Source organism: Hemitrygon akajei, chromosome 2, assembly GCF_048418815.1.
Source record: "Hemitrygon akajei chromosome 2, sHemAka1.3, whole genome shotgun sequence".
Classification (NCBI taxonomy): domain Eukaryota; kingdom Metazoa; phylum Chordata; class Chondrichthyes; order Myliobatiformes; family Dasyatidae; genus Hemitrygon; species Hemitrygon akajei.
Window position 1 is genome coordinate 8,706,351 of NC_133125.1, and position 13,209 is coordinate 8,719,559.

The window sequence follows — 13,209 nt, forward strand, 5'->3', positions numbered from 1 at the left end:
CTTATGTGTAGGGTGCAGGATAGGTCCTCTGAAATAGTTACACCCAGGAATTTAAAGTTGCTGACCCTCTCCACCTCTAATCCTCTGATGAGGACGAGTCCATGGATGTCTGGTTTCCCTCTCCTGAATCTATAAGCAGTTTGTTGGTCTTGCTGATATTGAATGAGAGGTTGTTGTTATGACACAAGTCAGCCAAATTTTCAATCTCTCTCCTGTATGCTGATTCATCACCACCTTTAATTTGGCACTCAACAGATTTATAAACCCGCTCTCCGCTCCACGCTGACTAGTACAGTACTGTGCATAAACCCTGGGCACCCTGACTGTATGTGCCGAAGTCTTTTGCACAGTGTGGTACATTGAAACCTCAAAACATACAGTGAAATGCATTATTTGCATGAACAACCAGTCCAGTCCAAGGATGTGTTGGGGGCAGCGCGTAGGTGTCACCATGCTTCCAGTGCTGGCATAGCTTGCTCATAACTTATGAACCTTTATCAATGTGTATGTCTTTGGAGTGGGGGAGGAAATCACATTCTGGCATCGGAGAGGGTCCAGAGAAGGTTCACAAGAATTATCCCAGGTATAAATGGGTTAACTTATGGCTCTAGGCTTGTACCCACTGAAGTTTAGAAAAATAAGAGGGATTCTTATTGAAACCTATCAAATATTGAAAGGCCTGAATAGAGTGGATATGCAGAGAATGTTTCCTATAGTGGGGGAGTTTAGGACAAGAGGATGTAGCCTCAGATGGCACTCTTGGACCAGAGTAGGAAGGAATTTCAGAAGTTGGTGAGTCTGTAGAATTCATTGCCACAGATGGCTCTGAAGGCCAAGGCATTTGGTATATTTAAAGCAGAGGTTGAAATGTTCTTGATTAATCAGGGTGTCAAAGGTTATGGGGAGTAGGTAGGTGAATGGTGTTGAAAGGGATAAAAAAAAATCAGCTATGATAGAATGGTGGAGCAGACTTGATGGGCTGAAAGGTCTTATGGAAACTGGAGCACCCACTCTCCCACTTTTGCCTTTGACATGGAAAACTAATGCATTAACAGTATGTATTTTGGTTTTGACCTTTCTCAGTCTCATGCTTTGAAATGCTTCCATGAAAGTTTTATATTATTTCTGTAAACTTATTTTTTACAATAGGAAGATTATTAAGTCCAACCAACATAATTTTTCAAAATACTTTTCTGATATTAGGCTGCAATTTTCAAACTGATTTTATGCATATTACATTCTGTAGATTTAAGTTATTTCTATAAAATTTTATCTATTAACTTGTAGAGTTTTAGAAACATACATGTTCCTTATGTTGTTATAGCTGGGTACAGTAGTGGGGATAAGCTCCCATTACCTATTAAATGCTCCCGATGGCGTGCATCTTAAATAGCCTCTGACAACCAAGTCTAGCTCCTGGCTTTCACGTGTGGCTTAGCTACTAAGCACGACAGAACTGTTTCTTCTTTCAGGAGAGGGGGAAATGGTGGGTTACTGGCATCTTAAAACCAGTTGCTTTGGGAAGATGTAGCTCAACAGCTGTGGTTGACAACTTATCTAAGAGAAGGAAAGCTCTGACCTCCACTGCCTTGCAGCAATACCCACTCATGGAAGGGCTTTGGGAGTAAATTCAGAGGAAAAATCCAGAGCTGGAGTCTCTAAGGTTGAGTTCAACATTGACTGGCAACTTCTGTGATGCTGCTGTGCCAAACTGTATCAGTCTCTGCCGCTCCTTTGGGCTACATGGGCAACAGCTTGCTCTCCATATCATACTGCCCTGGTTTGCATACTGGCCTGCGTATCATGTAGACAGCTGGGACCAACATCCATGGTTGACCTCAACCAACAGATGACCTCAAGGATCATACAGCACAGAAAATGACCCTTTGTACCGATCTTGTGGTCTTTATCAATGCTAAATCCATCTACCTGTATTAACTCCACATTCCTCTATAGCCTTTCATGTCTAATGATCTGTCCAAGTATCTTTTAAGCATTGTGAAAGTTGCTCTTTTCATATAACCACCGCCTCTTGTGGTAAAATATACCCTTTCGGTCGCCTTTAAATTTTCTGTAAGACAACAGAGCAGAATTGTCAGAGAGCCAGAATTGTCAGGTTGTCAGAGGCTATTTGTACGAGAGCCGACCAGGGACAAGGCTATTCTGGATTTAGTGTTGTGTAATGAACAGGATTTGATAAGCGATCTTGAAGTAAAGGAGCCATTAGGAGGTAGTGACCATAATATGATAAGTTTTTATCTGCAATTTGAGAGGGATAAGGGCAGATCGGAGGTGTCAGTGTTGCAGTTGAACAAAGGAGATTGTGGAGCCATGAGGGAGGAGCTGGCCAAAGTTAAATGGACTGATATCCTAGCAGAAAAGACAGTGGAACAGCAATGGCAGGTACTCTTGGGAATAATGCACAAGGTGCAAAATCACTTCATCCCCCAGAGAAGGAAGGATTCAAAGGGGGGAAAGGGGCCACAGTGGTTGACAAAGGAAGTCAGAGATTGCATAGCATTAAAAAAAAAGAAGTATGACAGAGCTAAGTTGAGTGGGAAGACAGATGATTGGGGAATTTTTAAGGAACAACAGAACTTAACTAAAAAGGCAATACGGGGAGAAAAAATGAGGTACGAACGCAAGCTAGCCAGGAACATAAAGGAGGATAGCAAAAGCTTTTTTAGGTATGTGAAGAGAAAGAAGATAGTTCAGAACAACAATGTTGGGCCCTTGAAGAATGAATTGGGTGAAATTGTTATGGGAAACAGAGAAATGGCAGAAGAATTTAATAACTGCTTTAGATCTGTCTTCACTAGGGAAGACACAAGCAATCTCCCAGATGTATTGATGGGCCAAGGACATAGGGTAACAGAGGAACTGAAACAGATTGACATTAGGAAGGAAACAGTGATGAGTAGACTAATGGGACTGAAGGCTAACAAGTCCCCAGGTCCAGATGGTCTGCATCCTAGGGTACTAAAGGAGGTGGCTCTGGAAATTGCAGATGCATTGGTAATCATTTTCCAATGTTCCTTAGATTCAGGATCATTTCCTGAGGATTGGAGAATGGCTAATGTTATACCACTTTTTAAGAAAGGAGGGAGGGAGAAAACAGAGAACTATTGCACTGTGAGCCTAACATCAGTAGTGGGGAAGATGCTAGAGTCCATTATTAAAGATGAAATAGTGGCATATCTAGATAGCAGTGACAGGATTGGGCCGAGCCAGCATGGATTTACCAAGGGCAAATCATGCTTGACTAATCTATTAGAGTTTTTCGAGGATGTAACCAGGAAGTTAGACAAGGGAGATCCAGTGGATGTAGTGTACCTCGATTTTCAGAAGGCATTTGATAAGGTCCCACATAGGAGATTGGTGGGTAAAATCAGAGCTCATGGCATTGGGGGGAAGATATTGACATGGATAGAAAACTGGTTGACAGATAGAAAGCAAAGGGTAGCGGTGAATGGGTGTTTCTGGGAATGGCAGGTGGTGACTAGTGGGGTGCCACAGGGCTTGGTATTGGGACCACAGCTGTTTACGATTTACATCAACGATTTAGATGAAGGCATTGAGAATAACATCAGCAAGTTTGCTGATGATACTAAGCTGGGTGGCAGTGTGACATGTGATGAGGATGTTAGGAGAATTCAGGGAGACTTGGATAGGCTGGGTGAGTGGGCAGATGCTTGACAGATGACGTTTAATGTGAATAAGTGTGAGGTTATCCACTTTGGGAGCAAGAACAGAAAGACAGACTATTATCTGAATGGTGTAGAGTTAGGTAAGGGAGAAATACAAAGAAATCTAGGAGTCCTTGTTCATCAGTCACTGAAGGTGAAAGAGCAAGTGCAGCAGGCAGTGAAGAAGGCTAATGGAATGTTGGCCTTTATTACAAAGGGAATTGAGTACAAGAGCAAGGAAATCATTTTGCATTTGTACAGGGCCTTGGTGAGACCACACCTGGAGTATTGTGTACAGTTTTGGTCTCCAGGGTTAAGGAAGGACATCCTGGCTGTAGAGGAAGTGCAGCGTAATCCCAGGTTAATTCCTGGGATGTCCGGACTGTCTTACGCAGAGAGGTTAGAGAGACTGGGTTTGTACACGCTGGAATTAAGGAGATTGAGAGGGGATCTGATTGCAACATGTAAGATTATTAAGGGATTGGACAAGATAGAGGCAGGAAATATGTTCCAAATGCTGGGAGAGTCCAGTACCAGAGGGCATGGTTTAAGAATAAGGGGTAGGTCATTTAGGAAGGAGTTAAGGAAAAACTTCTTCTCCCAGAGAGTTGTGGAGGTGTGAAATGCACTGCCTCAGAAGGCAGTGGAGGCCAATTCTCTGGATGCTTTCAAGAAGGAGCTAGATAGGTATCTTATGGATAGGGGAATCAAGGATATGGGGACAAGGCAGGAACCGGGTATTGATAGTAGATGATCAGCCATGATCTCAGAATGGCAGTGCAGGCTCGAAGGGCCGAATGGTCTACTTCTGCACCTATTGTCTATTGTCTAATTAGGCTCTGCCCTTCCATCGTGGCTGTTTTATTATCCTCCCTCAATTCCATTCTCCCACCTTCTCCCCATAATCTTTAATGCCCTTACTAATCAAGAAGCTATAAACTTCCACTTTAAATATACCCCAAACGTCTGTGGTAATAAATTCCATCAGTTACTTTCTCACGAGATCACATTTGGACATGTTGAAGAAACGTCCAAATTGAATCATGACGTTGGTTGAATAGGTTGAAAAATTTCTTTACTTGTTCTTATAATCAAAAGTAATTCAGGCATAGGTAAAGCAGTCATTTTCCAAGATAACCAGTTTTTCATTTTAGATATTGGTGGAATAATTTTATTTATTTAGAGATATAGCGCTAAATAGATCCTTCCAGCCCTTTGAGCCCTGCCACCCAACAATTTAACCCTAGAGTAATCATGGGACAACTTACAATGACCAATTAACCTACCGACCTCTATGCCTTTGGACTGTGGGAGGAAACCGGAGCACCTGGAGGAAACCCATGCAGTCATGGGGAGAACATGCATGTAGCAGTGGGAGATGAACCCAGGACTCCTGCACTGTAAGGAGTTGTGCTAACCACTGCGCTACTGAAGACCACTTCTGTAAGAAGGGACGCGAAATAATACAGAGGATAATTTTATTTTTTTTAAAAATAACATGTTTCGAATTTGACAATTTGTCCAAAGTAACAATTATTTCATTTTCCTTTACACTTGTGTACTGGAAATGACATTAAACAATCTGAAATGATGTCTCTGTGACGGTTTTGTCCAACCAGTTTCCTCCTGTGGATGCAGGGTGAGGCAAAGCAACTAATATTTGTTTATACAGTCAATGTTTCGGGCCAAGACCCTTCATCAGACAGATGGACTCCTGATGAAGTGACTCAGCCTGAAGCATCGAGTGTTTATTCCTCTCCATAAATGCAGCCTGACCTGCTGAGTTCCTCCAGCAATATGTGTATGCTGCTCTGGATTTCCAGCATCTGCAGAATCTCTTGTGTGTAGCATTTGTTTGTTCAGTCATTTCCCCATGTCCTTGCACAGGAGGTGTTAATTTAAACAATGTCTCCTCTCTTCTCCATCATATAATTTGGCCTTGCCCCTGTCTCATCCTGCCTTTGGTGGTACAAGGATAGTGTTAATCAGATTAATTGTACAATACTTCATCAAATATTCTACAATGGCTTTCAGAGACATTCAGATTTAATTACAAAGGTTCTTGCAAGCCCTTCTTTCTTTCCTAGCACAGTAAACTCTAATGTGCACAATGTTATCACTCACTCAATATTGAACTCTCTCCACAACATATAGACTCACTTTCAACGACTCTACAACTCATATTCTCAGCATTATTTATTTACTGTTAATTCATTATTATTTTTAGTTTTCTTTTGCATTTGCACAGTTTTCTATTTCACACTGCGTTCTTGTCAGTCTTTGAAGTTTTTTGCATTATTGTATTTTGTTCTATTGAGAATTTCCACAAGATAAAGAATCTCAGGTTAGTAAATGGTCACAAAATTATTTTGATAATAAATTTTCTTTAAACTTTCAACTTTCAAAGTGCAGCTATACCCAAGGTCATATAACAATCACTTCGGTTTCTACACTTAACCTTTGGGTTTAACAATTAGTTTTGCTCATTCTTACTTCTATTTATTCCCATCCACACCTCTCTCTCTCCTATGGATCCACAACTTTCCAGTATCTCAGGTGTCATTCATTTCTTGTCTACTGAACATTCCCAGTTTCCTTCCCTGCTCAACTTGAATCCAAGAGTTCAAATGTCAGCACCTTTAAGGTTGGAAATTCTTTCCCAGAATTACTCAGTGCTTGTCCCATGCTTTTTCCATCAGTCCAAATAACTCTGCTGGAGTTAATTCTTTTCAGACTGTGCATTTTTGGATGCTTTATTATCTTAAGTTGAGACATAAATATAAACTTTTTTTGTAAGTTCCAGACAAAAAAAAAATCACCAAGTAGCAACACACAAAATGCTGGAGGACTCTGCAGGTTAGGCAGCATTTTTGGAGGGGAATAAACAGTTGATGCTTTGGGCTGAGACCCTTCATCAGTACTGGAAATGAGGGAGACAAAAGGTCTAGAGAAGTTTATCAGCATAAGTGTCTTTTAAACACTTCTTCTGGTAAACTGGGCAGTACAAAAATATAACACTATTACAGCACTGCTGACCCGGATTCAAATCTGCTGCTGTCTGTAAGGGGTTTGCATGTTCTCCCCATGACCGGATGTGTTTCCTCCAGCTGCTCTACTTTCCTCCCAAAGATGTTCGGGTGAGAAGGCTAATTAGTGAAACGGGAGCATATGGGCAATGTGGCCTCATTGGGCTGTAAAGGCCTGTTACCGTGCTGGATCACTAAATCAATAAATAAAAGTTACTTCTATTTATTGATAATGTTCCCTTTTAATATATTGCCTGCATTTTACACCATGGTTAATGTGTCATCACAAAGTCACCAGCGTGAATAACTTTGCTCACCTCAACTCTGAACCGATACCACTATGGACTCACTTTCAAGGAACCGTAAGGAGTGGAAAGGAAGGGGGAAGAAGCCAGAAACTATCAATAAACTGTTCTGTGATATAATGTTGCAATTAATTATATTTTTTAATTATTACTTTATTCACAAAATTTTCACATATACGATCAAGAAGGTCATTATTACAATATAATTTGATGGGCATACTATCAATTTTCCTTCATCTACATGCCTAAGCATAGCAGTTAGCCTAGTACTATTACAGTGCCAGCAACCTGGGTCCAATTCTGCAGCTGTCTGCATGGAGTTTGTAATCTATAACTATGAGGGTTTGTACGTTCTCTCTGTGACTGTGAGTGTTTCCACTGGGTGCTCCAGTTTCCTCCCACATTCCAAAGACATATGCATTAGGGTTAGGGAGTTGTGGGCATGCCATGTTGGCACTGGAGGCATGGCAACACTTGTGGGCTGGGCATTTCACTTTATCTGTTGGTGTACGTGTGACAAGTAAAGCTTATCTTACATTTTCTGGCACTTGAGTAGACGGGCCAGAGTTCAAAATTGATCATCTTGTGTTCTGCCACTGTTTTGGAATGAAGAGCAAGAGCTCTCACACCAGGCCTTCTTGGCAAGCATCCAAACTAGAGGCAGATGCATAACAGCCTCATCCCCAAAGGCTGCCTTGAGCAAAGTGTGCAGTGACCATGACGATACTACTGGACATGTAGGACCTTGCCGGTGGTGGGTGTATGGAGTAGAGGAATTCTTCTCATTGCCCAGCCAATTAAAGGCCTAGTGCTTGTGTGAACATTCCTGAGATGAAGCAGTCGGCAAAATGACTTTGTTAGTTTGCTCAGGGAACCATTTCACAGAATCCATCATCTTTTTCTCTCATAAGGCCTTGAGGATGTTCCATTCAGATCGCTGCCTGGTTTACTAATGGCTACATCTGTCCACAGGGAAGCATGCTATGGCTGAAAGTGTGGAAAGGAATATATTACAGCAAATTTCACGTCAGTCCCTTTATTTTTGCAATCATATAATCACACAAACACAGAATTGTTACAGCACAGAAAGGGGCCACTTGGCCCATCAAGTTCATACTAGCTTTGTACCAAAATGATACCAGAGACAGATAGATCCTCGGCAGGTCATATTTGAATGGGTTAATTAGTGTCACATGTCATGAGTTACAGTGAAAAGCTTCCTGTTCTTACAGATCGAATCATTGCACAGTGCATTGAGGTAAAACAACAACAGAATGCAGAATGAAGTGCAACAGCTACATAGAAGGGGCAGTGCAGATAGACAATAAAGATCATAATGAGGCAGATTGTGAGGTCAAGAATCCACCTTATCATACTAGTAGTCTTATAATGGCTGGATAGAATCCGTTCTTGGTACACGAGTCACAGTTTTTGTATCTTCTGTCCAAAGGGACTGGGGAGAAGAGGGATTTTTCCAAGGTGGATGAGGTCTTATGGAGTCTTGATGAAGGGTCTCAGCCCAAATCGTCGACTGTTTACTCTTTTCCATAGACGCTACCTGGCCTGCTGATTTCCTCCAGCATTTTGTGTGTGTTGCCTGGGGTCTCAATCTACTTCGTTATCGCCTTGCTTATGGCATTGTTTGCCTGCACACTCTGGCTGTGTAACAGAAACACCTTATTCAGCATAGTTTTACCTTGTGCCATCTCAATGTGGCGTTGTGATGAAGTGATTAGCATAAACAGTATACTGTTTAAGACAGGTTTTCCACTGTATCTCAGTACATATGATGGTAATAACTAATTTATCAATATACTATCACTGTACCTGAAGCCAATTTTAATGGCTGCAGCTACCATTATATTTTGAACCCTCTCAGTCCTCTCTCCCTTTCCTTTCTCCATTCTGGTTCCTCTCTTCATCTTAACTGTCCATCACCTCCCTGTGGTGTTCCTCCTCTTACCCTTTGCCCACTGTCCTCTCCAATTAGATTCCTTCTTCAGCCCTTTACCTCTTCCACCCATCATCTTCCAGATTCTTACTTCAACAGCCCCTCCTTCCTCCTCACCTGATATCACCAGTCACCTGCCAGCTTGTATTCATTCCTCTCCCCCACCTTCTTTTCTGGCTTCTTTCACCTTTCATTCCTGTTCTGATGAAAGGTCTTGGGTTGAAACCGTAAGAGATAAGATACGGGAGTAGAATTAGGCTATTTAGTCCATTGCGTCTGCTCCACCATTTCATCACAGCTGATCCAATTTTCTTCTCAGCCCCAATCTCCTGCCTTCTCCATATGTCCCTTCATGCCCTGACCAATTAAGAATCTATTAACTTCTGCCTTAAATATACATAAAAACTTGGTCTCCATAGCTGCCTGTGGCAAAGTATTCCACAGATTCACCACTCTCTGGCTGAAGAAATTCTTCCTCATCTGCATTTTCAAAGGACTCACCTCTATTCTTTGGCTGTGTCCTTTGGTCTTAGACCCTCCCACCATAGGAAACATCCTCTCCGCATCAACTCCCTCAAGGCCTTTCACCATTTGATAGGTTTCAATGAAGTTATCCCTCAGTCTTCTGAATTCTAGTGAATACACACCCTAAGCCATCAAACAGTGTTCATACGACAAGCCATTCAATCCTGGAATCATTTTCATGAACCTCTTTTGAACCCTCTCCAGTTTCTGCAAACTCTTCTAAGATTATGGGCCCAAACCTGCTCACAATTCTCCAAGTGAGGCCTCACCAGTTCCTTATAAAGTCTCAACACTACATCCTTGATTTCATATTCTAGTCCTCTTGAAATGAATGCTAACATTGCCTTTGCCTTCCTCAGCACAGACTCAACCTGCAAATTGACCTTTGGGAAATCCTGCACAAGGACTCCTAAGTCCCTTTACATCTTAGTTTTTTGTATTTTCTCTCCATTTAGAAAATAGTCAACCCATCTGGTCCAGGTGACTTATCTACCTTCAGATCTTTCATTTTCCCAGGAAGCTTTTGTCTAGTTATGGTAACTTCACACACTTCATGCCTCCTGATACCTGGAACTTCCTCCATACCGCTAGTGTCTTCCACAATGAAGGTTGATGCAAGATACTTACTCAGTTTTTCTGCTGTTTCATTCTTCCCCACTACTACCTTTCCGACATTATTTTCCAGTGGTCCGATATCCATTTCTATGTACCTGAAAAAAAATTGATACCCTCTTTAATACTATTGGCTTGCTTACTTTCGTATTCCATCTTTACCTTCTTAATGACTTTTTTAGTTGCCTACTGTTAGTTTTTAAAGGCTTCCCAATCCTCTAACTTCCCACTAATTTTTGCTCTATCAAATGCTCTCTCTCTGGCTTTTATGTTGGCTTTGACCTTTCTTGTTAGCCACAGTTGTATCGTCTTTCCCTTAGAATACTTGTCCCTCTTTGGGATGTATATGTCCTGTGCCTTCAGAATTGCTTCTATAAATTCCAGCCAATGCAACTCTGCTATCATCCCTGTCAGTGTTCTTTTCTAGGCAACTCTTCTCTCAAGGCTCTGTAATTCTCTTTAGTCCATTGTAATCCTGATACAACTGGCTTTAGCTTCTCCTTCTTAAATCATGGTCACTTTCCACTTAGGTTTCTTTTACCTTAAGCTCTCTAACCAATTCTTGTTCATTGCACAACACCCAATGCAGAATAGCTGAACTTCTGGTGGGCTCATCAGAAAGCCATCTTGTAAGCACTCTGGAAATTACCCCTTCTATAATTCAGCACCAATGAGATTGCTGTTGACTGTTTATTCCTCTCCATAGATGCTGCGTGACTTGCTGAGTTCCTCAAACTTTTTGTGCTGTTTGCTCAAAATTTCCAGCTCCGGCAGAATCTCTTGTGTTTAAGCTTTGAACCATAGTTCAAAGTAAATGTATGATCTAAGTATGTATATGTCATCATATACTGCTCTGAAATTCATTTTCTTGCAGGCATTCACAGTAGAACAAAGAAGTACAATCAATTCAATGAAAAACTATTCACCAAGAATCAATGTGCAAAAGAAAACACACTGTGCATGTACAAAATAAAAAGAGAAAGAAAGAATACTGAGACATAACTTGTAGAGTTCTTGAAAGTTAGTCCTTAGGTTGTGGGATCAGTTCAATGTGATGGCGAGTGAAGGGTCCACACTTTGGTTCGGGAGTCTGACACCAACAATCACTCCATGGTGAAAGTCAATTCAATCACAGTCCTTCCCCATACTGATGTTTGGTCTGAGCAACAACTAAACCTCTTGACCATGTCTGCATGCTTCTATGCATTGAGCTACAGCCATATGATTGACTAATTAGGTATCTGCATTAACAAGTAGGCATTATATAGAGGTGTACTTAATAAAGTGGTCACGGAGTGACTCAGTGAATTGTGACGTTTGCTTCAATTGCCAACACAGTATGAAGATAAGTTTGCAAGTGTTACTGTGTCTCTGGTGCCAACATAGCATGCCCACAACTTACTAATGCTCTGGAATGCCAAGTTGCTTTTTATTGTCATTTCGACCAGAACTGCTGTAACAGTACACAGTAAAAATGAGACAACGTTTTTCAGGACCATGGTGCTACATGAACAATACAAAAACTACACTGAACTACGTAAACCAACACAAAAACTACACTAGACTACAGACCTACCCAAGACTGCATTAAGTACACAGAACAGTGCAGGCATTACAATAATTAATAAACAAGACAATAGGCACAGCAGAGGGCAGTAGGTTGGTAGTCTGATGGCTTGGGGGAAAATCTGTTACATAAATAAACAGTTGAATGGCAGCGTCCGGGATTCCGCCCGTTTCTGTACTCCCGCCAAGTATTTCGTTGCCACAGATGTAGTCCAGTTTAATGTCCATTGGAGAGCAGAACGGACGGGAGAGCCGGCCGGCTGGGGCTTGCTTTTTCCTGGCACGGACCCCTGCCCGAATGTGGGAGGAAACCCATGTAGTTACTGTGAGAACGTACAAACATTGGGAATTGAACGCCAATCACTGACACTGTAAAGTATTATGCTGGTTGCTACGCTACTATGCCGCGAGTTAGAGAGAAGAATAATTAAAAAGTTTAATTTGAATCAGAGTCAGGTTTACTATCACTACCATATACCACAATATTTGTTGTTTTCTGGCAGCAGTAGAGTGCAGTACATCACATCCACTATAAATTATAATAAGAAATATATAAATTGTGCAAAAATCAGAGACAGAAATCTGATGTCAGTGGGGAAGAAGCTGTTCCTAAAATATTGAGTTGGTGTCTGAGGAGCTGGATAGTGGGGGTCCTTCATCATAGATGCCCTTCCTGAGTCATCGCCTTTTGAAGATGTCCTCGATGGTGGGGAGGCTAGTGCCCATGATGGAGCTGGCTGAGTTTACAGCTTTTTTTCTGATCCTGTGGACTGGCCCCAATTAGTACATGCAAATTATTAAAAAGTGTAAGATTAACATAAATGCATTGAAGTGATCTTAATCAGCATGCCATCTTACTAAAATCCATTTCTAATTGTTCATTTCAGCACAGAAGATACCTAGTATCTCTTTATGGCAAGAATGAGAGAACTACTGCACTTATTCCTGGAATTTAAACAGTATGAGGTCTGCTCTGGCAATCTAAGGTAACAGTGCTGAAAGGAAGAAATATGATGTGATGTATGTCCAGCTGAGTGTATGTTGACAGTATTGGTCTGAGCAAAGTTCTACATGCCTGAAGCCAAAGGAAGCAGCAGAATGGATAAAACTGGATGTGCAAACATAGAGGGGGGGCAGAGTAAATAAACTTGTATCTTCATAGGGGGTTGAAGCAAAGAAAGTCGACAAAAATCCAAAACATCCCCCCGACCTCCTTTGAGTCCCTAGGATAATGTTTACAGACACATTGTATTAAAATAGCTCATCGATTGCTGATCCATTATAATTGACAAGGTAGTGACAGTATGTCACCAGGATTCCTGATGCAGAGATATTATTGTAGATCATTTCGAAGAGGCCCAGCAAAAAGTCTGGGGCAACGCACAAAATATTGCTGGAGGATCTCAGCTGGTCAGGCAGCTGCTATAACATAAATGGAGCAAAACTGGATAAAAAATATCAACTATTATAAAACCATAAGACCATAAGATATAGGAGCAGAATTAGAACATTTGGCCCATAGAGGCTGCTCTGCCATT

At 41.4% G+C, this 13,209-nt stretch overlaps 1 long non-coding RNA gene across 2 annotated transcripts in view; it reads left to right on the plus strand.

Annotated features, from left to right (window-relative positions):
• LOC140738932 (uncharacterized) overlaps nt 1-13,209 on the plus strand; it is a 191,594-nt gene that overhangs the window by 77,137 nt on the left and 101,248 nt on the right. For both annotated transcript variants that reach the window (XR_012101482.1, XR_012101481.1), the window contains exon 3: nt 12,559-12,657. This is a non-coding gene — a long non-coding RNA (uncharacterized lncRNA). The remainder of the gene's footprint in view (nt 1-12,558; nt 12,658-13,209) is intronic.